At 38.8% G+C, this 27,824-nt stretch overlaps 1 protein-coding gene across 3 annotated transcripts in view; it reads left to right on the top strand.

Moving 5' to 3' along the window:
• The window catches only part of LOC138193158 (bis(5'-adenosyl)-triphosphatase-like), a 276,788-nt gene that overhangs the window by 48,752 nt on the left and 200,212 nt on the right, over positions 1-27,824 (top strand). The gene's annotated exons all lie outside the window — the stretch shown is intronic.

Here is a 27,824-nt window from a genome sequence, read left to right as displayed (position 1 = left end):
CATTGTTTTGTGGTTCAGCTGCCTCTCTTCTCCGATAGATTTCCAAGGTAAACCATCTGCAGGAGGTGTTGAGTTTAACCAAGAGTTGAATTCGAAGAAAAGTTCTGAAACTCAGAAGGAGGTTTAACCAGGCACATTTTATTTCAGTGAATCTCAACTCTGGTTGCCTTTGCTTTGCTATTATTTTGCGAAGTTAGCTCCTATTGAGAATTACTGTCATTGAGACTCGACACTTGTGCAGAGATATTCAAGTCTTCCCATGGCTCCAAGGTCACAATCCCTTTTTTCTCCTCTTTTTAAATATTAGAAGTTTAGGCAGTGAGGTAGTAGGAGTTTGCAAAATAGACGTGGTTTGAATGAATCATTTGGTGAAAACAGTATTTGTGTGAAAAATAGAAACTGAGAGTGGGAGAGTGTCGACTCTGGTCTATATATGTGTGGTGTGGCATGACAACGACCAGAACTAGAATCTTGCCAACCAACTGTATTTCCTGCACCATGAAACTGTCTCTGCCCATCTGTGTGGTATTTTGGTGAAGCGGTAGGAGGTTTGTTTAAAAGAGTCACCCCAAAGTGACTTGGCAATATTTTTTGGAAACAAACATCGCATCAGTCTGCTGCCATTTCACACGGCTGCTTTATCTCTGAAACTAAAGACAGCAGTACACATACGTATGTAGAGGAACCTGCAACCACTAGTTTTTAGGATCATTGCATCACAGAGTGTCATTACACATAACGGTCTACTATCTTTCCCTGGATTAAATCACTGTAAATTGTACATGTATATTTCACTTCTGGCAGCCCTTTGCACTTTGCAAAATGACAGTTGCGCCTGAAGATGCATACAGATTATATGCCCCAGGCCAACCGTTTTGTACTTGTAATGTGCGTCTGATTAACATCGAGTGCTGTGACTTTGTTGTAGTGCTTTCACCTACATGTTACGCAAGGCATGACACAGTACACACACACACACACACACACACACACACACACACACACACACACACACACACACACACACACACACACACACACACACACACACAAACAAGTCCCCATGTTGACATAATATGCACATGGATGTTAAATTGATCCAGAGTCTCTTATTGATACTTACCTCTCTATCACTCTCTCCCTGGACTGTATTGTTGAACAGTGACAGCATCTGTCAAACAGGATGCAGCACTGCTTCCCTCTCGGCCTGTCCTCCAGGTTTATGTTGTGTACTATTTTTATTTTTTTTAATTTTTATATGGAGCAAGGCAGGTTATGTAATTACTAGTGACCCACCAAGGTTACTATAAAATCGTTTGAGGGGAGGGAGCAATTTGCAATGAACAGCAAAGATGAGCGGATGGTTTAGTGATGTGTTTTACTGCTAATGTCTGTATGAAAACAGTTTGCAGTTAGTCATTGTGCAGATGATGCACAATGTACTCACAGAGGATATATCCTGTGACTGATGATGGTCACTTTCTGTGAGCATGAGGCATATGTTATTCGTTATACCCAGTTGGTACATACCATATATTTTATTAAACCAAACCTAAATGCAAATTGTAGTTTAAATATATTGGAGGACACAAATGGGAAAGTGCACACGCCTGCACATCTATGTGTGTAATGCAGGGTTGGCAGGAATAGGATTACAGTGTAGTAATTACTACAGTAATAGTCCTACTTTTATGAGTACAAATGCCAGAACCGCTATCTGAGAAGAGAACCCCCCCATATTAGGATACGGCTTAAAGAAACAGAGACATCTAGCAGATGAGAACCCTTTGATTCACACTACCCTCCCAAGCATGTGAACCTATGATGGCCACGATAAACACAAAAGTCCCCTATTCCTTGTTGGTAAGTCCCTTCTGGCCTACCGCAGAAACATGGCAGTGCAGCATGGCGAACTCTGTGGAAGATGACACGTTACCAAAGTTGATATGAAAGGCTGGATTTAAGGGAACTAAAACACACCGCTGCTTAGGCTGTGTTCAGACTGCAGGCAAATCAAATTACTTTCTCAAATCAGATTTTTAGGGACAGACTGTCCGCATTGCTATTTCTTTAAGTGAACAGATTGGATTTGGTGTGTCCTGACATCACCACCCATCTGCATGGGCTACTGTGGTAACGACGACGCGTAATTACGTTGGTGACGCAGCTCTCCAATGCAGAAGCAAAATGCCAATGCGAGTGACGCAAGAAATCTGATCTGATTTCCCTGACGTTTTGAATCACTTGATTACATCTTGGGACCGTTTGTTGGCTTAGAGTTTGATGTAGCTGTTTTTAGTCCCTCTGTGAGTGTATTGGACATTGAATGTAATTCTCATCCTTTGTCTTTCAAAGCTTTATGATGTTGGTATCTTTATATAAGAAGTTTTGTTTACATCAGTCATTTGACACTCCCCTTACACACTTTACATGGGCCTATGTCATGTTGTAATCATGAAGTGCTTAGATGTCATATCTTTGACATCGGTTGAAAGCTCAAATTAAAAGCAATTCACCTCTGACCAGCTGCAAAATACAGTATAAATGGCAATAAAACTTTCAGTTTTGTTTTGGTGCTACATCTTAAAACTATAAGTATTCTATACTATAAGTACTATAAGCTTCACAATGATCTGGTTTACCTTTTGCCAAGCACAGGAACACGTTTTGATGTAATTGCTTGCAATGGAATCTGGCTTAATGATAGATCATGTGTGAGTCTTCGTAACTTTGACAGTTACAAATTATAGAACAGAAATATATTTGGCAAACCAGGTTGTGGAGTGTGTCTGTGTATATTTCTGACACTCTAAATATTTGAGATGGTCACTCAGACAACACATTCCTTGAGTTTATATGTACACAGTGAAGAGTGATGTATCGAACCAAGGACTCTTACTTTACACTTTCAAGATTAAACTGGAAGAGCTTCTGTATTGTATAAATTAAAATATATATTTTTGTATATGTGGATATTTTGCAATCAATATTTATTTTAAAGAAGATGAAGCAAAATAAAATGTTGCGACACTACCGTCTTCATCCTATTTTCCCCAATATAAATGTATTTACTAGAATAATAAAATCCAGTACATACATTTCTGATATTATTACAAATATCCACAATCCTTTTGAATTAGGTGTAATCTTTTCATCTGTTACAAACCATTTTCCAACTGCATTGTTCATTGATCTTGCTGAAAAGATTGATGATTCACAACCAACAACAAAAGTTAAAGGTATGAATAATGAAACCTTTCAACAACTGTGCAAAAACCTACGAGGGAAAATGTGGGACTCAGTTCAGAACTATAAAGATCCAGACGCTACATAATGTACTTGTATATACTAATGTTTTATGTGATGAAATAACTAACACTATTGATTTCAATATATCTAAAAACGTCATTATACGTATGTATGTATACATTAAATAGATACAGAGACCTTTTAGATTGTTGTAGTATTTGTGTTATGCTTGTATACTGTATATGAGTGGTTCTTCATGATATATTTTTTGTTCAAAAAATGTCAATAATTGTAAAGATGATACTTTTATTTTGTTAGATAAAAATGTATTTTCCTAGATCTTGAGACACTTTATTAGTAAGCTAGGCAGACATTTCCCCTGCTTATTACCATGCACAAATGTAAGGTATGTACTTAGGCCTGGTGAGCCCCTCTCACGCTGGCCCTCCCAAGCAGGGTGTGCTTTTGAAGAAATGTAGTGCGGAACTAATGTTTTGATCTCTTAAAAAAAAAAAAAAAAAAAAAAAAAAAAAAAAATCTTGCCATTACCCTTTTGCATGGGATAACTATGAAATGTGTGTTTTCACATTAGTAACGGTGTGCATTCAGACAGAGAGTCTTTAGGTTTACAGGCTAACCGAGACAAGTGACGGTAATCAACCAAAAACCATGTGAAGAAAATAGGACGAAGCCTGCCATCACTCCTCTTTCTTCTTTGGCCCCTGGGCTTACAGTGAATGCGGCGGGAGATGAGGAGAGAGACCCGTGGGTAATTTATGTCTGAAAACTCTGGCAGTTCAAAGTACGAGACTCAACAAATAATGACAACAGTTAGAAACATTACACCTTAGTCACGTTAATAAGCCGCTCCAATATCTTTCAGAGACAACTCGGTGAATACCATCGCCTGCCAATTTCAGCTCTGCTGAAGAGAACCAGTTCATTGAGATGACGTCTGACTCCACCCCGAGGCTGAGGTTTAGATACAGTGAATTGTGGCTTAGTGTGATGAAGGAGAATCTGCTCATTGGGCAATGGGCGGTGTGCATTCTTTCTTTCCTTTCCCATATCCTGTCTGGAAGAGAGGGGCTTTTCTTACAAAGTACAGATCTAAGCACTACTCCTGGCTGTTAATGTCAACAAACAAAGAGCATATAAAGTTAACTGCTGTATCATGTTATATACAGTAGTGTTATAGACAGCTGTTTGTTTATTAAAATAGCTGTATGTGATTCACTCAATTAGCTTTTCATTTAGGTATTTACCAATTTTTTTCTAAGTTTTCTCTTGTCAGTGTGCCACTGCCTCAATTTCTTAACTTGACTGGTAGCCCATAGTCAGTGACGTAGGAGACACCAACATCACATCAGCAGGAGAGAAAGAGAAAACCATCATTCTTTAGAGATAAGAAGTCGGGTTTTGTAATTTAATAGGGAAGCTGAACAGCACTATGCTGTACTTCGCTGTAAAACTAACATTATGTACTTTATAGCTGCACTAAATTTACTGTTAGTCATTACGGTTGTGATTTAACAGCATTTATAATTAGGAGAATAAGCACAAGCTTGTCTAATGCCGTGGTGGGCCAAAACAAAGAAGGTGCTGACCAAACTTGGCCCGCTTGTCCCAAATTTGGGCGGTTCTGGTTTGCAATGATGCGTGATTCAAAATGCTGGGCACCGTTACCCTCCTCTGTAGCTCAGCTGCAACCCTTTGATCCCGTTTTTGGACGCTGTAGTTTTTGAAAAACAATTCAAACCACTGACTCTTTCGGGACGCTGGTGAAACGGACCGCGGTGCCACTGGTGGGATATAAAGCATTGACTTTAACGACGGTGATCCACTCTGGTAGCCGTGTCGGAGATGAAATGCACTGCAAACGGAACCGGTGGAAAATAGCAGGTAGTCATCAAATCTGAACCCAAAATATTCCCAAACAACCTCAGTCTTTCTGAGACCGGCTGCCTGCCTGTTTGTCAGCTGCTGATTCATGACTAATGTTGTGCACCTCGATACATCACGTTAAAGCATGTCTGTGTCAGTTTAAAACAAAAAGGAACCTATGTTTGCGAGAGTAATAAAGTTTTCCAGCTACAGTGTCATACCTCAATATCTTGCCAGCTGCACGTATTTTAAAAATAAATGAATCTGTCGTTTTTTCTGAAGGCTGAGCTGTTGTGAATATTTCTTAACCTTTTTTTGTCGCAAATTGGCATCGGTGCCTGTATGCCGGCGAGTATTTTGGATTTTCATGTCATTTATTTGTCACACCTCCGGTGTGTTTAGGCCGTAAGGCTGCCCTCTCCCTGTAAGTGTCCAAAGGGGCAACTGTGGTTTAGATAGTGGAATGGGCGGCCCACTAGCTGTATTTTTGGTGGTTTAATCCCCGCCTCCTCCTGTCTACAAGAGACTCCAGTCTCCATAAAGCCACAATAGTGAAGAGCATTAAAAAAAAAAAAAAAGTCATAGTAGGCCTATACTGCTTTCGCTGTTAGTAGAATAACTAACTTGATTTGTTTTTCTATTATCTTGGTATATATTTTACAGTTAGAAATTATACTCTGTTGTTAAGAGTGTGTGCTGACACTCATGAGTTGATCCTCTGTATGTTCTGTATTTTCATCTTCTGTAAGTGTCCCAGCTAAAAGCAGTGTGAGTCATCATGTGGTTGATGGGTAGCAGCTTTCAAACATGAATTATTCTCCTGCTGAAAATTAAAAAAGCATATTTATATTAATAGATGCATCTGACTAGTCCCCGTGCTGATAACTACTCAAGCCGATGTTTGATTTATCACTTTCATTAGTGTCTGCGATCATCGTTTCATTTAAGATTCATTCAAATATTTAGATTATTTGAGTGTTTTTCCAAACGCCAACGATCTGTTTCACAGTCGATGCTGACAGACTTGAATATGCAGTGACCCTGATGCTACATTATAGTACATTATATAAGTCAATTCCACTTAAGGTAGCAGAGAAGCACATTTTGCTATAAATTACCTCTGGGCAGTGCATTATAAATGGATTCAGTGCTACAGTCCAAAGAGTGGCCTTGGAGTAATTTCCAGACAAGGAACATCTGAAACCATCAGCCCTAAACATGCACTCCACATTTCTCCCATTACTTCCTGGCAGGAAGTGGTCCCGTTGGTCCCTCATCTTGGTTAATGGTGGCTGAGTGGCTCTCAGGCTGCTCGTATAATGACCTGTAATGCATAAAAACTCACCTACTGGGTCATTTTCTTCCTCTCTTAATCCTAATGTACGTTTGAGAGTCCTTTCCAAATGTGTCATTCAGCCCAATGTGTGATGAAAAAAAAAATAAAAAAATCGGCGAGGGGGTGAAATGGATGGCATTGTGGTTGATGCAAGGCTGACAATGAAGGCTGTTTTTTGTTACAAATAAACAGACTGCATGGCATAACATCAACACGAACAGGGTGTAAAAAAGAGTTGAACAGAAAGAAGAAGGAAAATTGGTATTTCCTCTGAGACTGATGGGTACTGTCCCAGTTTCCATCCTTGCAGTCTTGTGGCTTTAATGTACAGGGTCTGTCAGTACTCAAGGGGGCTCCGTTTCTATTTCTGTGTCCTGCAAAGGTGATGCAGTGATCCCACCATGATTTGCCCTTTGATGAATTCTGCATTATTAGACTAATCTATAGTTGTGTGGAAAAGTGGCGGTTTGACCAGATTTTTCCCAACAAAACTATTTCACACATGCAGGGTTACACATGCAGTTATTTTCAATTTGGGTTGTTATTATTGTAGCAACCAAACACCCTGCCCAGTAAAGTTTGTCCGTAATGAATGGCAGCACCTGAGGAAATGATGGATATTTAGCCTCTTTAACAGAACAAAGGGGACAAAGGAAGAGTGTGGCAAAATAAGGGATTGTATCAAAGTTATTGTAGTGGGGAGTGGATTGGAGCTAATGGTTACATCCAAACACACTCCCTCAGTAACTACGTCACTCCCAGCATAGTTTAGTTTTTAGAGCGCATGCTATTTTGGACATTAATTAAAACATTAGGATTTTTGCTCACTTAAGTATAGTGTTGCTTAGCAGTAACTTTTGCATTTATAAAATATGGTGCAATTATCGGCATTCTGTTGAAAACAGACCTGTATATGATATGGACATTACTAATTTTGAGGGCACTATGCCATGGGTACCTTGTAGTGAAAAGTGGGTCTCCGGGCCTTTTTGAGTGGCAGACATGTATGCATTTAAAAAAAAAAAAAAAAAAAAAAATTATGGTGACAAAATGCCAAACCTTTCTTTTTGCAGTCCGCAGAATTTCTGATGCTGCACTTTACAATTGAAATATATACTTTGACGGCTATTGTGTGTGATGTGTTTTTTTTTTTTTTATATTTTTGGGGTGTCTTTCAGGAAAAATCCTGACAGAAGTCTCTTTTAATCACACAAATACTCACAAAATGAGCCATTTCAAAGTATGTATTGCCTAAATGTAAATTAAATGCTTAATAACCTCAAAGACACAAAGACGTACAAAGCACATTATTATTAAACATACAACATAGACAGAGTTACCGTTTCCCTTAATAAACCAAAATAATGTACTTTTGTGTGGTTCAATGCACTTTGTGTTTATTTCCTCAGTAATTAAGGGTCCAGTTCCTAAACAAAAAATGTTGATAATTCATACAGAAAATGCAGTGCTCTATAAAAGGAGTCTGTCATAATCCATTCTCCAACTGCAATTTGGTGCTCGAGTGAAACTCAAAGCACTCCACACACTCTTTAAAAAGGACCATACAAGATTATCAAAAGGAACCCAACAATTTAACATTTCACTCAAGAGAAAGCTGAAAGGAAAAACTCTCTTTTAATGGGAAGAAGCCTCCAATAGAACCCGACTCAGATCTGCCTCCTGTGAGGAGGGAGAGCAGAGATAAAAAAAAAAAAAAAAAAAAAAAAAAAAAAAAACCGGCATAGAATGTGTTTCCTGAGGTTAGACCAGAAACAGTTTCATAATGGATAAGTTTCACACTTTGAGCCCTAGCAGAGATACAATAACAGCCAGTAAATAGGGAGCAATTCCATTGTACTATAGCTTTCTTATTTCCAAAAAGCATGTATGAGTAAAATCTTACGAGTCCTTCTACCCGGTGTCCCAAAATAACAGTTTAGAAAGGATATAGTTAATTTACATATTATTCACTAAATATTCATCAAAGATGTAGGGGGGTCTCTGTGGTTCATTTGGGGATTTCCCTCTCTTTGATTAAACACCTAAAAGGTCACCACTGTTCATCAAAATGACGTATTTTAAGTTTCTTTCCAAGAAAAGACTCTCCACTCTACGCATTCATATGTTCCATGTCGTATAAATACAGGTACAAGCTTTAGGGCTTCAATTGGTCTCTGTTGTAGGATGATATGGTTGTACAAAAATACGATGAATGGAATTTATATCTCATCAAAAAATGATCAGGGAAAGCCAAAGAGGTCTGTCCGTCTCTGCACACTGTGCCCTCCACAGAGGACTGTGTCACTCAGTGCACCGAGCTCCACAGGATCTTCAATGATTGGTGATGGCATTTTTCCGAGAGAATTGATTGGTCAGGAGGCGGAGCTTTTATATGTTTCGATCTGTTTTAATGAGCTTAATTTAACCCGCTCTGGAGCAAGTGTTATGCAGCATAAGTTACCTTGGTGACGTATTGCAGTAATAAGTGAACGACCTTTGTAGTTCTGAAAACCCAGAGTAAAACCTGAAGTACCTCGCTAACTGCAAATCCAACTTTGTAGTATAGACCTTTGCTCGAGCTGGCAGCTTGGTGATATAAAAAGCCCCACACTGAAAGTTAACAGGTTCATCCCTTAAGTATGTTACATTGCATTACATGTCATTTAGCTGACGCTTTTATCCAAAGCGACTTACAATAAGTGCATTTCAACCATGAGGGTACAAAAACCCAGAACAACAAGAATCAAGAAAATACAATTTCTTCAAGAAAGCCAAACTACAAAGTGCTATCAGTAAGTGCCATTTTAAGTGCTACTAAGGTTCTACTGTTCAGAGTAAAGTCAGAAGAGGTGTGTTTTTAGTTTGCAGCGGAAGATGTACAGAGTTTCCGCTGTCCTGATGTCAGTGGGGAGCTCATTCCACCATTTAGGAATCAGGACAGCAAACAGACTTGATTTTGCGTGTGACATATAAAACCCTAGCTGGCTCTATGTTTTTGAGAGTCTCTGACTGTCACTGCTGTTCCACAGTGGAAAAGCTTAGCCACAGTGCCCATAATATGTCTTCTAACATTATAAAACAAAAACAAAACCACCACATGGGCATGTTAACAAGGTTAAAAACTGTATTTTAATTTCATTGGATGATGTGCCTAATACATTGATGGGACTAATTTTTACACAGCTTCTAAATCGCACATTAGAAGCAATTACCAAAATTACAGTAAACAAAATAAAATGATGCATCTTGTTTACTGAACATACCACCCACTCTTTTGAATGAAGAGCTACTACTGTAAATTGCCAGTTATTTCCTCTGTGACTGAATGAGTGAAATGGCCACAGGCACCATCTCTGAGGCTGCCGAGAGGCTTTCAGCTTTTCAGTTTTCATTGGTGTAGTCCAAGCACAGTAATGTGCCAATCCAGAGTGAATATATATAAAAAAACAAAAAAAAACTGTGTTTTCATACGAAAGGATGCGTTTATTTGTTTTTGCACGAGTTGCGGATACTGTCACAGTAAGTGTCTGATACATGTGTGAAGATGTGGGATGATTTATTTGGAAGAACTGATCTGGCGAGGATTTGCAGGTAGATGGGCAATCAATCAGACTGATCTCAATGTTGGGCTTTATCTTTCAGAATTGTGCTTAGAAAATGACCTTAATCTGCCCGAACATTCATTATTTTCCCTCATATTTTCCTGTTTAATTTAGATGACATATCACGACTCCTCTTTCTTATTTCCCTCAAGAAAGTTAAGGTCTCGGGTTAAATCCAACAGAAAACACGGTGAACACAATTGTTCTTCACGTCTTTTTTCTTTTTGCTGAATTGCCGGTTAGTCTGTAGGCTACTACTTTGTCTCGCTGACATACGAGAACACACCACTAGGAGGAGGAGCGTCTAGATTAACTTTATGTCTTTCAGTTTTTCAGCATTCACGCTCACGCACACGCACGCTCACACACACACACACACACACACACACACACACACACACACACACACACACACACACAGACAGACAGACAGTGTGTTTGTCTTTCTCTGCGCACAGATGACACACAGCACTCTCTCTTGGCATGACTGACGATTAGTGATTGTTTGCTATACAGCATCGTCCCCAGCACTGCCAGCAGTTACTCTGAGAGTTTTGTAAACAAGTCTATTTGGAAAGAAGTCAGAGGAAGGTCTTGGACAAAAGCTTTGCCAGTCTCGTATATCATTAATTCCATCTGGCTGCATCCCTGAGATGTTTGCTTGTGCTGTATGAAAAGGCCTAAAAAGACATTATTGAAGGCACAGGAAACAATACCTGAGCATTTGAAGTGGAGAGCCTTTATGCCAGAACTTTCTCCTTGGTCTTTAGTGGACAAAAAAATATCCAGTTTGTTCGAGCTCATTCTAAGAATAGTTGGCATTTTATGATTTTCTTATTTGCAGTCTTACGCTCTTCACTACATATCTCCATCTGTTTTTTGTGTGTTTTTTTTTTATTCATCAGTCGTGACAGCCCCAAGAATAGCAACTAATGTTCCAGTGTTTATATACTAATTATGTTGAATGGATTAAAGGGGCCTATTATGCTAATTCTCTGTATTTTATTCAGGGAGTCCACTCGGGTATCATGATTCAGAGTTTAAATAAAAAAAAATACGTATTCATCTGATACTGGCCCTTCATGTAGCCCAATTAGTTCATCCGCTGAATAAAGCTGATTTATGGCCCTCCTCCCCAAACGGCCACTTTCTTCTGATTAGCCAATTTACAGGAAGAATGCTGAGGGGCAGCACCCAGTGATTGTGCCTCCTGTCTCATCCTTTGTCTGCTTGTCAACCTCTAAACCCACTGGCAAAGAGAATATTTCAGTCTTAATTGGAAATGGCAATTTTCTCAAATCCATCTGGAGATGTTTAAGCACAAGTGTGATCCAAAATATGTAAGTGGGCAGTACAAACATCAGCAGCAAGAAAGAGTACAGCGGGACATCTCTGTTTGGTGTTTCTTAACCAAAATGTGTACATTGTCCTGAGATTAAAATTTGAGTCAGCCATATACTCCTGTTGTACAAGTGTCCGGTAATCACTGTGTGACATTATTTGAAAGAAACGCATCTTTACTCTGCACTTCTTAATACAAAAATACATTTAAATACATTTAAATCCATTGACAAATTTGCATTGACACCATCACACACACACACACACACACACACACACACACACACACACACACACACACACACACACACACACACACACACACACAGATTTAGAGACTTGAGCTGCTCATACATTTTTTGGGGAAGCAAGTATAATATTGTCGTTGAAGATTAGCATGGGTTTAAGGGTGTAACTAATTACTTTTTGCTCGGCAAGCTGTGGCCACACTTCAGCGTATCAGCGGAAATCATTAGATTACAGTCTGGGTTAACTGAGATGTACACTCTCATCACACCACAGCTGATAAGGTGGATACACACGTGTTCACTCACACATTCACACATAACCTTTGCATGCTCTCTATTTTATACAATCTTAAACCCTTGGAAGTGTGATTTGGCTTTCGTCCTGTGTCATCTCTTTCATCCGTCTCCACAACAAAGCTGTATGTATCTCATTCGCATTTTGTGTCAAAGATGCTTAAATTAGTTTTGTCCAAATGTCAATGTAGCTCAGGCCTCCTACATCCGACAGGTTGGCTACAGGTTGGAAAAGACTATAATTATAATAAACCAGTATTATCCTTCAATATCTTTTTTTGGTTCTTGCAACAGTAGTTTCTCTACCTGTTCTTTGGCAATCAAAACTCTATTGTCATTGTGTTCTCTGTTTCAACTGTGCTTAAACATTTTCCTGAAACCTCTTGGGTTTTTGGAAGTTTTATACGGTGTTTAAGCTGCGGCAGCTATTTTACTTTGGGTATGCCATCAAAGGTGTGTAGTTGTAAAGTATTGGTGGAGTAGAAGAGACAAATGTGTACAGAGATGTAGCACAAACCCACAACACAAGTGGAATAAAGCAGCAGAGTGGGAGTTGAATTAAAAGCACTGGAAAGGGGGAGGGGGAGGGGGGGTTAAATTACAAAACCAATAAAGTGGTTGTGTGAAGTGGTGTGGAGGAGAGGAAATACATCTCCGTAGTGTTGAATGGCCCGTAGCTCTTCCTCCCTTGCCATCATTGCCTCCTCCTCCCACCACTATCCTGCTTTTAATTGCCATAAACTCATGCATATTCACAACAGGTGTCAAGCCCTTTGGTGGTGATAGATAGAGGCGTGAAGCCATTTTGCATAGAAATTAATGCATTTGTTTGGGTGGGTGCAGCAACCAGCTCTGGCTGCCCGTCTTCTCTACAGGATCATCTGTCTGGGCAACACACATGTTCAGTATGGGAAGGGTGACACAAGTAGTTCACATGTCTTTGTAATTGTCACATGTTGATGTAGCAATAAAATGGGAAATGGGTTTATGTCCTATTGAAAATGACATCCTCCCTTGATGCAGCATTAAAAATGGAGAACTCTCAGTTTGGGAGGAGGGGGGTGGACAATTGCCAAGTGGTTAGGGCGCATACCACACGGATGTAAATGCAGTCAGCAGCAAGTCCTCAGTTTGATTTCCTTCCGGCAAGGCCTTTACTGCCACTCTTCCCACATGTTCGGTCTGTCTCTACTTTTCCTATCTAATAATGGCAAAATGCATGACCTTTGCTAGTCCATGTAAAAATGTCAGAATTCCCAGAAATCTGGGGATTTTTCCACACAAGTTTCAGATTTAATCTGTTGTCCATTGTCATTCACAGAAAAGGCAACAGTATACATGTGTCTTTTAGTTTTTGCTAAAGAATTATAAGGTGGAAAAAGTCCCTCTGTCTTGTTCTAGGAGGTAGTTCCAGTTGCTGGTGATGGAGACCGTGAGCACTTGCATTCTGTGTGTTTTAACACTCATCATAATCGGAATCGGATAAATGGAGTTTGTAGTATTCCTCCTCTTTGTTGGCAACACTTTACCAACCTGTTAATGTCTGACATTAATGCCCCATTTAAACCTAAATCCAGACACACCGGTTTTGTGTATGGATGCTTTATCTGAATAATAATTTTCATTTTGATTTTCATTATGCATTTTCGTTTTCTCAATTTTGCAATTTGATCCAATATCTCTTTTTCTTTGTTTTGTTACCGCAATTACCTCTATTTTGACTGCTGGCTAGTGTTTGTTTTTGCAAGAAACAAACAAGTGCACAAATATTAGCTGTAAACAGCTCAAAATGTACACATAGTTCATGTGTGCTGAGTGTCCCTGCGAGTGTTTTTGATTTCAGCTCTGATTCAGACTGATCTCAAAAACTCACCAAGAACTCCTTGTTCCACTTATCTTTATATGCTTAGTTTAAATTGAATAACTGCTTGAAAAACGTGCTTATATGTGTCTGCATCCAAATGCGCAATCTGACTCATGTCATCTTGTATTTGTGTGCAATCAGGCCATATTCAAATTTCACTTCTGTCTGAACAAATGGTAATGTTTGTGTTGCCATATGTCTGCATTTTGTCCTGCTGGATTCTGAGAAAATGATCAAGAATGCTAGAAACAAGGTCACCCTGAGCGTTGTTACCACAACTGATGGAAACATCTGCTCAACAGAGTTCACCAACTTACAGAATATTAAGGGTGGGAATTTAAAGGGAAAAGGTAAGTAACTGAGTTGAGAAATAATCATGAAAACAGAGAATTTGGTCCACAGCATGAGGAGCCAATGAATGAGTGAAGGCGGCATGATTTTAGGCCAACATGTTAGTTTCTTATCCCGTAAAAGGATGTTAAAACCTTTAATTATATTCTGTTCCAATCCGCCCCTTAGACCCTCTCTTTGCAGATACTAACTTTGTTTGCACATTTGTGTGGCCGGTCTGCCACACAAAGTGCCGTTCCACACCAACAACCCTTACGTGTCAGGTTATAAATAAGACTGCACAATTCAGTATAAAATTATAATCACTTTTTTTTTGTTTTTGCATAGAATTTAGATCACAGTTCTCCCTCAATATTTTTTTTCAGGCAAGTGATTTTAATTTTGAGGAATAGTGTTGTCAGAATGTTCCTGTCAAAACAATTTGGTACCTCTCTTTTTGGAAAGTGCTTTATGATTAAAGATTATTACTAGTACTGACAAACAAGAAGAAATAATATAAGATTAAATAGAAATGGGAGCATTGTGGAATGTTTTATTTTCATTGTTGACAATAAAATTGAAACAACTCATCTACCAGCAGGTGATAGATAGCGGAATAAATCGCTGCTCGCAGATGCTGATTGGATTGTTCCTGTTTCAATGGGTGAAAGGCAAGGGCTTCTCATAGCTTTGTGGTGTGTTTATACCCTAACCCTTAATTAAGAGACCCTCCACATCCGTGAGTGTGACTCCACGCAGAGTGTGATGGAGTGGTAGGAGGCAGGGATTGGATTTGGAAAAGAGCCATCAAGTAGAGTTTCACACTTGGAGACTACGGCAAGCAGCACGGAGGCTTTTCTGGTTAAAAAAAAAGACCTTACTCGAGCACTCTGTTACAATTCGCTTTCATTTCCCACCCGTCTCTATATGTACTTCTGACAGCGTGTCCTCACTCGTCCCGACTGGGTCCTTGAGTGTCCTCATCAATACCTGCCATGACCTCCCTTCGGGCAGGAAAGAGTTCAATATCTAGCGTGATCTAGCCTGAAGATGGCAAAACTGTGTGTGTGTGTGTGTGTGTGTGTGTGTGTGTGTGTGTGTGTGTGTGTGTGTGTGTGTGTGTGTGTGTGTGTGTGTGTGTGCGTGTGTGTGTGTGTGTGTGTGTGTGTGTGATCTCCTCCATGTACAGGGAGAGCACATTCATTCACCTACATAACATGTTTGATGACAGGCCATGAATAAGCAATCAGCTGCCTCAGGTTGTTTTGTGGTGTATCTATTGATGACATGCAGCGACCTGCAGTGACTTCCCCACTCCAATAACATTTAGAAATTCTGGGTAATCAATGTGTTTGATGTCTCCAACTGAAATATGTATGACTGATATCAATATCAAAGCCGAGTATGCATGTCATGTTCATTCTCATCCTCTGAACTCCTTTGAAATGTGTTAATTAGTTTCAGTTTGTTAACTGCATATTGCTTTGAACATCATTTCACACTAGCAATTTACTGATTTGCTTTAGACAGAAAATATAAATAAATAAAATAAAAGTGCGGTGCTCAATATCAAATCCCTCGTTTGGTTTATCGGGTGGAATATTGGGCCTTGTGATGGATTTTATTTGATTATATTTGCGTCTGCTCGGCACCAGCATGTACAACAGTTTAATTAAAGGAGGGGAAAGCGTGAATGAGAATGTAATTGAAGAGTAAATTGAATTATTGTATTTGTTCAGTCGTGTTGCCCTGTGGGTGTACTCCGGATTTCATTTTACCAACTCAAAACTCTTGAGAACACAGCTTGCAGACGTGACACTCGCACACAAAGCACTCTCACACACACACACACACACACACACACACACACACACACACACACACACACACACACACACACACTAAAGCAGACGCAAAAGTATATACATGCACACACCCACGCAAACGCACACATAAACAATGTTAATTTCATTGCATCAGTGACATGCATTTACGAAGCCCTCAAGGCATATAAAATTAAAGCCTTTCACTTATTCATTTGATGCACTGCAGTTTAATAAGTTTACTTTCAGTCGCTGTGGTGGTAGAAAAAAAAGAAAGAAGAAATAGAAAAAAGGCATTTAATGAAAGAAATCGAAATTAATGTGCAATTTTGTATGTGAATGCATTATGAGCAGAGACTGTGTGTGTGTGTGTGAGGGCGGGGGGGTAAAACACACACTTCACTACTCATCCACGTTTAGCCACTCTATCAAGTCCAGTGACTCAGGGGCAGAGCTGCTCACCCTACAGCCAATTAACATCAGGGCTGCAAAATGTTGCATTACCACATCTTTTTAATTTAGAGGGATATTTAACACGACCGGGGTGTAATTGGACAGAGCAGCGGTTCGGTTTATTTGAATGCTTATTAAGGGCAAACATAGACTTGATGACAGCTGTTGAGACACATTTTTTGATCCGCATCACAGAGCCTGGTTGCACTGGTTGCCTCCATTTCATTTTTGAATATACTTGATATTTTCAGTCCCATGTGTCCCTCTGACTGAAAGAAACAAAGGCATTACACCAGGTAGACTGAGATTCATATCATCAAATTGCAAATCCATGCTCTGAAAAATATGTTAAAATACTACAAATTGACTTTCACGTAGTTTATGGTTTGGAGGAAACGTATCTGTTTTGTAGATTACGTTCACTGGTAGCACCTTTTGTTTATTTCACAATCCAGTAAATGTGACATACGATGGAATCAGGAATATGAGTAGACGGTGCTCATATTTGCATACGCGGTTGAGTTCACAAGCGGATTTGCGCTGAACAGATGTCTGCAGATGTTTGTGCATACCATCACAGTCATGAAAGAGGTGAAAATTGATGTAATACACACACACACACACACACACACACACACACACACACACACACACACACACACACACACATGGTTATGTGGAAAGAATAATTCAAGCTTTCTGATGTCTTTCCCTGATTTTGACCAGAGGTTAACAAGCATAAACACACACTCATTATTTTGGTGCCAGGAGTGGATATAATAGGAAAACAAGTACAATATTGTATGTTCTAAATAAACAGTTAACACAATCATGAATAAGTATATATGGAGATTTGTTTTGTCAGCAATGAAAAGTTTACAAAATATTTATTACAGCAATTTCTTGATGATAGGTCTAACAATGTTGACAAAAATGTAAGTGAAATTTGCTTCCAAGAAGAATTTTGAGGAGACAGCTGGATATAAAATGATTGCTCATAAGAAAAAGCCACAGGTTCCATATAACCTAATATGTAATGAACTGTAGTATTAGGACTGCGGTCCTACAATGTTCTCCTTGCAAGGATTAACATGGGACTAAATAGCAGTTAAATTTAGGTTCAATAAAAGTATGAAGTAATTGAAGTAAAAAAGGCTTATAACTGGAATATGGAAAGACGGTGTACGGTCCAAAGCTAATAGTGCAAGTGCATTTCAGGTGTGTCCAAATCCACTTTTGCAGCAGATTATCTGAGCACAAAGTAAGGTTGAAAGGGATGGTAGTCGCTTAATTAATCATGAGTCCGTTTTCGGCATAACAGAAGATATACCAATCAGAGGGCCATCTCCTGTTCCCCAATAGACCGGTACACTTGCACCTTGGTGAATTGCTATTATAACTGCGGATTTACAAAGTAGTAGGAAGGGACGCTTCTGTGCAGAGGAGACGGATCGGCTGGGGGTTGTAAAGCTTTCACTACATACTGTATGAGATAACAGGACATTCATTAACCCTGTTCAGACTAATTTTTCCTTTCCTGGCTAAACATTACTGAAACTACATAAAGAGCAATTGCCAACAGCATGTATGAGCTTTTTAAGCGCCCTCTATAGGATCGACACGTCCTCACACATAAAACTACACAATACATGTTGGGAGCGCCGAAGGGTACCGGCAACATGCCTACCAGACCTTAATTGTCATCAATAAAAATTGTGTTTAACATATAACACGATCAATGTTTGTTGAGGTTTAGGTATCAAAACCACTTGTTTTGATTGAGGTTTGTGTTAAAATGAAGTACTTGCCTTATCAGCATATGTACTTATTGTTTCCTGAGTGAAAGTCCAGCGTTTGATCCAATCGCCCCCTACCTGACTTCCATGACCTTTGTCATTTTTTATACTAAGTGGACCAATTTGCTGTTTTCAGTGTGAAGACGATCTAAAAAAATATATTTTCTTCCCACTGGGGTTGCATCATAATCTGTGACATTATCAAAAAAATGTCACAGAATATAATGCAGCACTGCCAGGAGGCTGAGGCCAAGCACTTGTAGTTCTTAAGTGCCACAAATTCTGACTTTGACATGTGGACAGTAGATATATAAACAGGGAACTTATCGTTCTCCTTTTTGTTGTTAGTACCCTGCTGCAAATATTTAATTTTACAGTTGTCTGACCATTTCAGCATCACTGAGTCACATCTTTTTCTTTTTTTTTTTGTCGATGCCTGAAAGATAGAGGCAATAAAATAACTTAATAAACACAGAACATGAGTGAAAGTTTGAATGAGGGTATGTCTGTGAAGATTCTCAACCCAGGTTTTGGTCAATTTAAGTGTTATCTAAAGAGCAATGTGTCATCCCTTACGTTGCAGGAGTGTCTAAAAAAAAACAACCACTGCATCCCTGGACATTTCAAGCCTAATAACACTCTAAGGCAAAAGTTTGTCCACGCCAAGGACAGAACACCCAGGCATAAACGATATGTGTACGTAGTTCAATACATTGAGGAATGCCCCGACTTTTACACTGGGAAACAAAACAACCACTGCACAAGCACCTGGTGCAACACAGGAGAGCCAACTCCTCAGGACTCAGCAGTCCATCTTCTTCTGAAGGACAAGGGGCACTCATTTGAGGACAGCAATTTGTTTGTACACATTTTGGCTATGATGAACACATGTTTTGAAAAAGGAATGAAAAAAGCCATCTAGATCAAACTTGAAAGACAACCACCAAACAGAGATGGTCTACGACACCAGTAATCAACCACTTACATTGCAGTCCTGAGATCCCTCCCAAGGAAGATAAACAATGAATCAGACTAGGCCCTAACGACTCGCATGACGGTTGGGCGAATTGATGACCCATAATCCATGTATTCCATGACTATTATGTACCTAATCACTCAGAGGATGGCCAGGTGAGTCTCACATGAGACCTCAACAACTCTCACAAAGGTTAAAACCTGGAACTCCTTTCCAGTTTGTTAAAACTCAAGATGACCTTAATCCTCTGTTACAGAACTGATCTGTGCACACACTAACAAATCCTACATGAGTCAACCGGACAATCTCTGTTCGACTGTCTTTGAAAGAATAGTTCAGATCAAAGATTCACCACGAGTTTGAAACTTGCAACTTCTCGCAATTGCCTGCAACATTCTGAAACCCGCCAATTTACACCAACACAGTGCGATTTAGACGATTTTGTTGTCCGTGTTAATGGTCTCTAAAGATCATACGTTTTCTCAAACTGAATAAATGTAGCACATAGAAACACAAAACTGCTTAGTGCACCCAGGTTTGTTAGATATCTGCTGAAAAAATATATGGATGGACTTTTGGTGCTCAATTTCGCCAAACGGGTCACATTTAATAGGCCTACAACAAGAAAAAAAAAAACATTATATTGCATATTGTATGAAATTCAATTCCAATTATATATTGCCATTGATATGGCAGAGTTATATTTTCTAGTGATGAGCAGGGTGTGCTGTTATGCTGATTTGAGCATGTTCCAAATGTACATTTGACCAATCAGATTTCTCAATCAGAACTACTTGTTGTATAATGGAAGATAGTAATTTGTTGAACTGCACTTAGCTGTTACTGTTCTTTGTAACTGATCAAAGCCCCTTTACGAAATATAGAAAACTCAAGTGGCAGAATCAAAAAGACTACCACCACTTGTCCAAAACTGGGATAATGCATTAAGGAGTTAAAAGCAACCTAATAACTCCACTGGAATGATCCCATTTACTTCAAAGTAAAATGTACAAAGGGGGCTTTTAAAAATGTTGCTTCACAAATTAATATTTATAAAATTATAATATTAAAAAAAAATGTTCATAAGGTGAGGATAAAGAAAATGATATGACGACGAAAACCAATACATGTCGAAACTCGGAGAAAGGGAAAGCGATTGAACAGCTATGAAAATGAATGGTATACAACAGGTTGAAAGGAATACAAAGTTATCAAAGTGAGATGTCAACAAAGATATGAAAAACTTTCCAAATTCAGACATTCTGACCCAGTAAGGTAGTTTATTCCAGGGCTTCAGGGCCAGAGCTGGAAATACTCTGTCTCCTTTAGATTAGACTTTAGTTGGGGGGGACAGCTCAAAGAAATGACAGTCGCACAATCAGCTGCACGTCACTTTGATTTCTGAGGGGGACTCAAAGCTGTTTGTTTGGGTTGTCTTTGTGTCATTTTTGGAAGATGATACAAATATATTGCAAAGAAAGAAAAAATAAACCAAAAATATAGTTTTGAATTGAGAATGAATTAGTTAGAGCAGAGCAGACAGTGTGAGGTCTTTGGTTTCAAACTTTCAAAAGGTCACACAGCTCTCAAAGGGTTTGTTGTTAAAAAAAAAAAAAAAAAAAAAAAAATAGTTCTCTTATTTCCTATCGTCTCAGCATCCATTAGGATAGAAAGCAGGAAGACACTCGCAATCTGGATGGAGGTCCATTATAGGGCAAACACTCAGACCTGAGCGTGCATTATTTTGTTAAACATTACAGAGGGTCAATGTTTTGCCCTGTCTCCTCACATCATCTTGGGTTTTGATTCCATACTCAATGCTGACCTTACTGTTTGGCTGTCAGCGAGCATTAAGGTCACTTGTACAGGACCTGAACATACACAGTTAACTGACCGATGCTTGAATGTGTTTTTTTTTACTTTGGCAAGTTCTGAAATTACCTCCTGCCAAATATCTTATTCATCTGTGCTATCGAACATTGGACATTGTTGTCCAGAAATTTTAAACCGCATCACTGCGGTGACATGTTTCTTTATTACCATAAACACAAGCACTGTAGTTTATTTTGATGTAATCGCGCATGCGCAGTCATGCTTCCACAAACTGCACACTACAGCAGTAAATGTGCTTACTAATCTGCTTTGAAAAATAGTCCCCAACAAATTCTTTATTTTGTGTTGTTTGAAAAAAAAAAAAAAAAAAATGATAGCACACACATGTTTTTCAGTGATTTTTTTTTTTAAGAAGAAATACACACATTTTGAGTGGGACACACTTGGGTGTGTGGCTCAGAGATGAAGACAGGGTAACACCTACGACACCCGGCATTACATGGTATGTGCGTGACAGCCATCTCGCTATATTGCCGTTATACTGCTGCGGCTCGCTTGCGTGTGCTCACCCAGTCAGCGTGTCGGCTGCCAGCACTGTCTGTCTACTTCGAGTTTCCGTCGGATAATGGCCATCAGTAATCAAATGTTTCAGGTCCGACAAGTTGAAGAGTTGTAATGAAAAAGTAGTCACGTGGTTCTTGTTTACCCTCGTTCAGAGCGAGACTCGCACACGGGGAGAGAGAGAGAGAGAGCGTAAAAAAAAATAGGTAAGAGACCTGTTCTCTTGATAACGTGCTGCGGCCTTCTTGTTTGAATAGCGCAGCGGCTTTTCATCACAGAGGGAGGGATGCAGCGCATGTCCTCTGAACCTGCCCGACGAGCCATGAGTAAATGTCGGCGCCTCATCTGTGTGACGAAGCGTTGCAGAGATAATTGAAGTTGAAGTTGCGTCATCGTTACACTCTGCATGAAGCGCCGCGTCATCTCCAGCCCTGCGGCGCTTAATCGCATAATTCCCTAACACCCGATTGCTTCACAACAAACTGACCCTTTCTGATGAAACCCGTTGTTTCGCTGTACGACTAAGCATTTTTAGCTCATGTAGTTTTGAAATCACAGCTGACTTCTGTACTGTCTCCAACATAGGGCTGAAATTACATCCCATTTTGTATAAAAAAAAATAAATAATGATGATAGTAATATATTTGTGGACCTACCCGAAAGCTGAGTTATTAGCACATAGTACAGGGGCATATGCCCTGAGTCCTCGGTTTGGGCCCCTGGCCCACTGGAGTCAATGGTGACATTCATTTTTGATGTCAGGCTCTAAGCCTCAGGCTCAAATTGCTCATTGTCATACAGTGTTCCACAAACATGGTTCAGATATTGCCAGATTCTAGACAATCTCCTCTGAAGATATCTCTACTGCCAATATCTTATGTTGAGGTATATGTAGAAACATACAAATTTCAGAAAACAAAATCATTTCTTTCCCCAATATGAAGGCTAATATATAAAATGTATTATTCAATTACATAATGAAATATCTGACTAGCTTAGACTGTCCTGAAACAAACAAACAAACAAACAAAAAAGATATAGCATGAATGGCTAAACCCAACAATGACCAAGACATGCGCTTAAAAGTGAAGGTACTGAAATTAACCTGAAAATAGTCTAGGGTTCATAGGGTAACGACATCAGATTACATATTCCATGACAGATTTTATAAACCCCCTAACACACCCCTAAATATAATAAAGCACAATGCATTCATGTTAGAAATATTTCTCATCCTAATCCCTAATGTGGAGTCCCAACATGAATCCAGAGTGAATTTTACATCGGTGGGCCTAAATGTAGTCAATTGTGTTCTTGTGTAGTATTGGTATCGTTTAGTATTGTAATGATTTTCACGTTTTGCTTTTATTTGCCCATGCACTTTGTATCCGAGTTCCATTTTTACTCCTAACTTCACCTTCTGTTCTTCATACGCACTCAACAAATAGTCTACTGTCTTTTGTAATAATATGCGCTTGTATTGTTTTTTTATGTCTTTTTTGTTTCTTTCTTGAAATATAGCAGGTGGATTGATGTAATGTCTGCAGTTGGATGTGTCGTCACACTCGGTAGGTTAAAACCTATTTGAAAACATCAGCTTTGAAAGTTGCTCTTTTGTAGTGGGAAAAAGTTTGATGGCCAGATCTCACATCACACTTAGAAATTCAATCAAGATTAGTGTAAGCCTCCCATAAGCTTCAGTAATTAGTGCTCCTCCAAGCAAGGCGAGCTTACTATTCCGCTAAATAAGGGCTGCTGCACCAGGCCTAGAGTAATTGCCTTACGCTATAAATTTTAATTTCCCTTACACTTCATGCAATGCATCTTGTTAAGTAAAGAAAGACATACTATATATATATATATATATATATATATATATATATATATTTATTTTTTATTATTATTATTTATTTATTTTAGAGTGTATATATATTTCTTTTTTAAATATATATATATATATATATATATATATATATAAGACAGGACATGGTGAGTTCTACCCTCCCAGTCTGCCCTTGGTGTTGTTTGTTGCAGATGTGCAAACAATGCATGATAATTTGAATTAGATTTTTGTGTTTGTATACTGTCACACATAATTAACACTAAAACAACACAATCCTTGCCAAATATCCAATAGAAGTGATTGTTTACTGTTTGCATGGTGCCAACATGTGGCTCGGAATCAGTGTTTCAAAGGTGTTGTCACCTACGGATTATCTTATACAGATGCAGTTGATTAACAATAGAAAAACTGTGACAAGAATAAAATCATCATGATTAAATGATTTGATACTGTTCCAGTCCTCTGATGCAGACCAGCAGACTGTTCTTGTAGGCAGGATGAAGATGGATTATCTCTATTTATCATACATGAAATAGCACTAGATAGAATATGTTGACGGGGATATTTGGCATCTAATGAAACAAAACCAACATGTAATGTCCCTGTATGTCCCCCAGAGGCTACAGCTTCCATTACAGTGCAAAATGCAGACTGAATCGAACACACAATATACTGCTGTAAAAGGTCATCCTGTGGGCAACGTGATTTTACGGCCTGCTATCATACTGAATGTCTTGCATGCACAATTTTAGGATACAGACTGTTTTTCTGCCCCTGTCCCCCCAATAAAAATACATAAATAATTAGTGTAGTCAAATGTGAAATTGTGCCTATTGTAAAAAAACAACAACAACAACAACAAAAAACAGGGTACACCTGTTTAAACCTGTCATGCTGTTTAATCAGCACCTTGATGTGCCACACCTGTCAGGTGGATGGATTATCTTGGCAAAGGTGAAGTGCTTACTAACTTGGGTTTTAACAAATTTGCAAACAAAATTTGATAGAAAGAAACCTTTTATGTGCATCAAAGAAGTCTTACATCTTTTACTTCCACTTTAATAAGTCCTAACACAAAAGTCCATAATAAGGTGTGGATTTTGTCCTGCTGTTTCATATTTTTGGATGTTATATCCCAATATCAACAAACTATGAATTCAGATTTTACACTTTTAGAACAATAAGAGTGGTCAGAATGTTTTTTATTTCTCCTCTGCTCACTTGTTTCTGTTTTTCTCTGACATCTGCTCACCAATGCCATGTTTTGATGTTGTTGTGCTTTACTAAGATAAAGGAAAATGTAAGCGATTGAAATACTAATTCTACATCACTGGGACTATTTTTTTTTTCTTGCTTTGATTCTCAGTATCCTGGGAGAAATCTAATTTCTTCAGAGCATTCTACTCCGTGAAAGTCTATCAATTTGTCATTATTGGGGTCATGGTGAAGCCAAAAAGAAGTTACTCTCATTCATCATTGTTGTCAGTAAAAGAAGCAGATGAAGGCACTATTTTAGTTTCTTGGGGAGTGAGTGACAATTTTTGCATGATGATTAGAAAATATGTTTCTTTCTAACAGCATTATGATGGTACTTAATAAAAAAATAAAAAAATAAACACTTTAGTGTGCTGTTTAACGACAGCTGCAGCTTCCTCGGCCACCGCAGTTTCAAAACACTTCGTCGGTGGTCCGCTGCATAGCCATGATGTTAGCCATTGTTTCATACTCAATTTGTGGACTCTTTTACATACATCATCCAGGTACTTATAGTGCACTGCGTGTTTCCATACTTGACAGTGGGAACATGTATGCACTCAAAGTAGTAAGTGTTTGTACGCCATTTGGAACAAAGCATGGCAGTAGTTGGTGCACATTTTATGTTCGAAAACGATGCATTGCTACATCCTAAATTCTGGTTGGTCCATGACCGCTTTTCTTTTTTTACTTTTCAGTTAGCGCCACAAATAGATCATCAATTTAACTCATCCAATGAAATATCTCCACATTTATTGGATAGATTCTAATTACATTTTGCACAGACATCCATGGTAACGTCAAATGAACTATATTTATATAGCACATTAAAAAACAACAACACTGTTCAACTACATTGCTGTGCAATTAGAATATCAGAAGTCGTTAGACAACACAGTGAGGACACAAAGCTTATTTAAAGTAAAATGTAATAATTAAAGCCACGGAATAAAAAGTGTGCTTTAAGACTGAATTTAGAAACATCCCCCTATGCTTCAATCTTGATTTCAGGACAACCAGAAGCAACTAGTCAGCAGACTTGAGTGATATTGATGGGTCATATGGTTGTGGAAGGTACGATAGATAGGTTGGAATTTGCCCATTTAATTCTTTGCAGGTATGCAATAACATCTTAACATCCAACGTAAAATGTACAGGGGGAAATATGATCTTCCTTTGTGTTCCTGTTAAAAGATAAGCTGCAGCATTTCAGAGCAACTGTAGGCGAGAGACCCTCCTAAAACCAACACACATGACATTACAGTGATGTCGTGATGAGATTATAGCATGCATAACCCTTTTAAATAATGAAATGATAAAAACAACTTGACCTTAGATAAGAGCCTCTGTTGGGAAAAACCTACATTTGTCACTGAGTTTATGTTTGTCCAATTTATAATAATTGTCCATTATCACACCCACATTGTTTCAAGTGGATCTTACATAAGGTTTCATTATGTCCATATGAGAGGCATCACAGGCACCACTGTGTTCAAATATCAAGATATATACATATATATACACATATATTCTCATTTTAGTTTAAAACATATTTAAGAACACCCATGCATTGATGTCCTCAAGACAGTCTAACAATGGTTTGAGATAGTTTTAGTCTTTCACTCATAGGGAAATTTGAGTGTCATCCGGCATATTTTCTGAGAGTTCATCCTTTGGGGGAAATGTAAAGGAGAAATAGCATTGCTCCGAGCATAGTGCCCTGAGGGACTTTACAGGGGAGAGGCATTGGGGAGGATACAGCCTCCAAGGATGACAGAAAAAACTTCTATCAAATCTGACCCGTACCCTCCACTCCAGAGCAGTACCCTTATTGCCAACACAATGCTCCATACAAGATCCACTCGGCATCTGCAAATGTTTTCATTATGTAGTGCTGCCACCTGTCACTTTATGGCAGGTACCATATCTATCAGGTTAGTGTTTTTCATTTGACAATACATGCATTAAGAACAGAAAGAGCATCATCTCCTCCATCTTGCTAGAAAAGATAAAACAAAAGACATTTTATTTCATCTTTCCTTTCTCCGCTGTTTTCTCTACTTTTTTACATCTCATAGCACCTCTGACATAAAGCCCTGCTAATGGCGACATTTTAAAGTTGCTGCTTGCTGTTAAAAAAAAGTGCCCTTGTGATGTTTCTTTTAAGAAACAGTTAGAGACTTTTTGACTCGGGGCTTGTAGAGGTGAGGTGTAAAGTGTATGATCCGGGGCTCCCTTGGTTAACTATGCGTGTGAAATGGGGCTAAGGCGGCCAAAGGATTGTGCTGGGGTAGAAATATGTAGTGTGAAAAAACATAAAAGGGTCTCCACTTTTTGTGACAAATGACAACAACAACAAAAAAGAAAGCTGACAGCAGCCAACAGCAGATTATAGATCTATAGATTCTTATTAGAAATCATGCACACATCATGGCCACCACAGGATGTATATTTAACCTTTGGACTCCACCGGGGACGGATCTATAAGGTCAAATCTGTGACACAGTTTTATTCCATTCTCTGCAATTAGTGTGTCAGAAACGGAGCATTTTCTATGCCCGATTTTGTTGACTTACTGATTTAATCATTTTTTTTTCCCCTTGATTTTTGTGCCTTTAGAATTGGTATATTTTTGTTTTTGTTGTCGTTGTTTTAATCACGTTCATACTTGTTATTTCCTGCTTTGTTGTGATGTAGCCTACATACAAAGTCCAAAATAGACCGGTCTGAGCAGAGAGCCGCTTCTGCGATCCTTCTGGGAAATGCTGCGGCACATCTGGTAGAATTACAAGCATTGTCTGTAATGGCCGCGATCAGCTCTGTTGGTGGAGATGCAGCCGATGCGCCATACGGCTGCCCCAGTGGAATCCAGCCTAAACACTATGAATATCTGCCATGTCAAATTATGCCACAAACAGGTTAACATTTTTTGTTTTGTTTCGCAGGTATTTGATGGATTGACATGAAACCTTGTAGACAATTTAATTCTTCCCTTCAGGATTAATTATAATAACTGAGCTGATCGTCTTTTTTAAAAATTTGATATTATATTTTCAGTTTGTTGAGTATTTCAGTTCATGACAAGACACCTGTTCAACTAATAACCTTGCTGAAGTAACATGGCTGAAGACCCTTCG

The sequence above is a fragment of the Embiotoca jacksoni genome, unplaced genomic scaffold (genome assembly GCF_022577435.1).
Source record: "Embiotoca jacksoni isolate LCO1_2020_lvr unplaced genomic scaffold, fEmbJac1.0.p SCAF_1, whole genome shotgun sequence".
NCBI classification, from domain to species: Eukaryota; Metazoa; Chordata; class Actinopteri; family Embiotocidae; genus Embiotoca; species Embiotoca jacksoni.
This window is presented reverse-complemented; position numbering and strand designations above follow the sequence as displayed.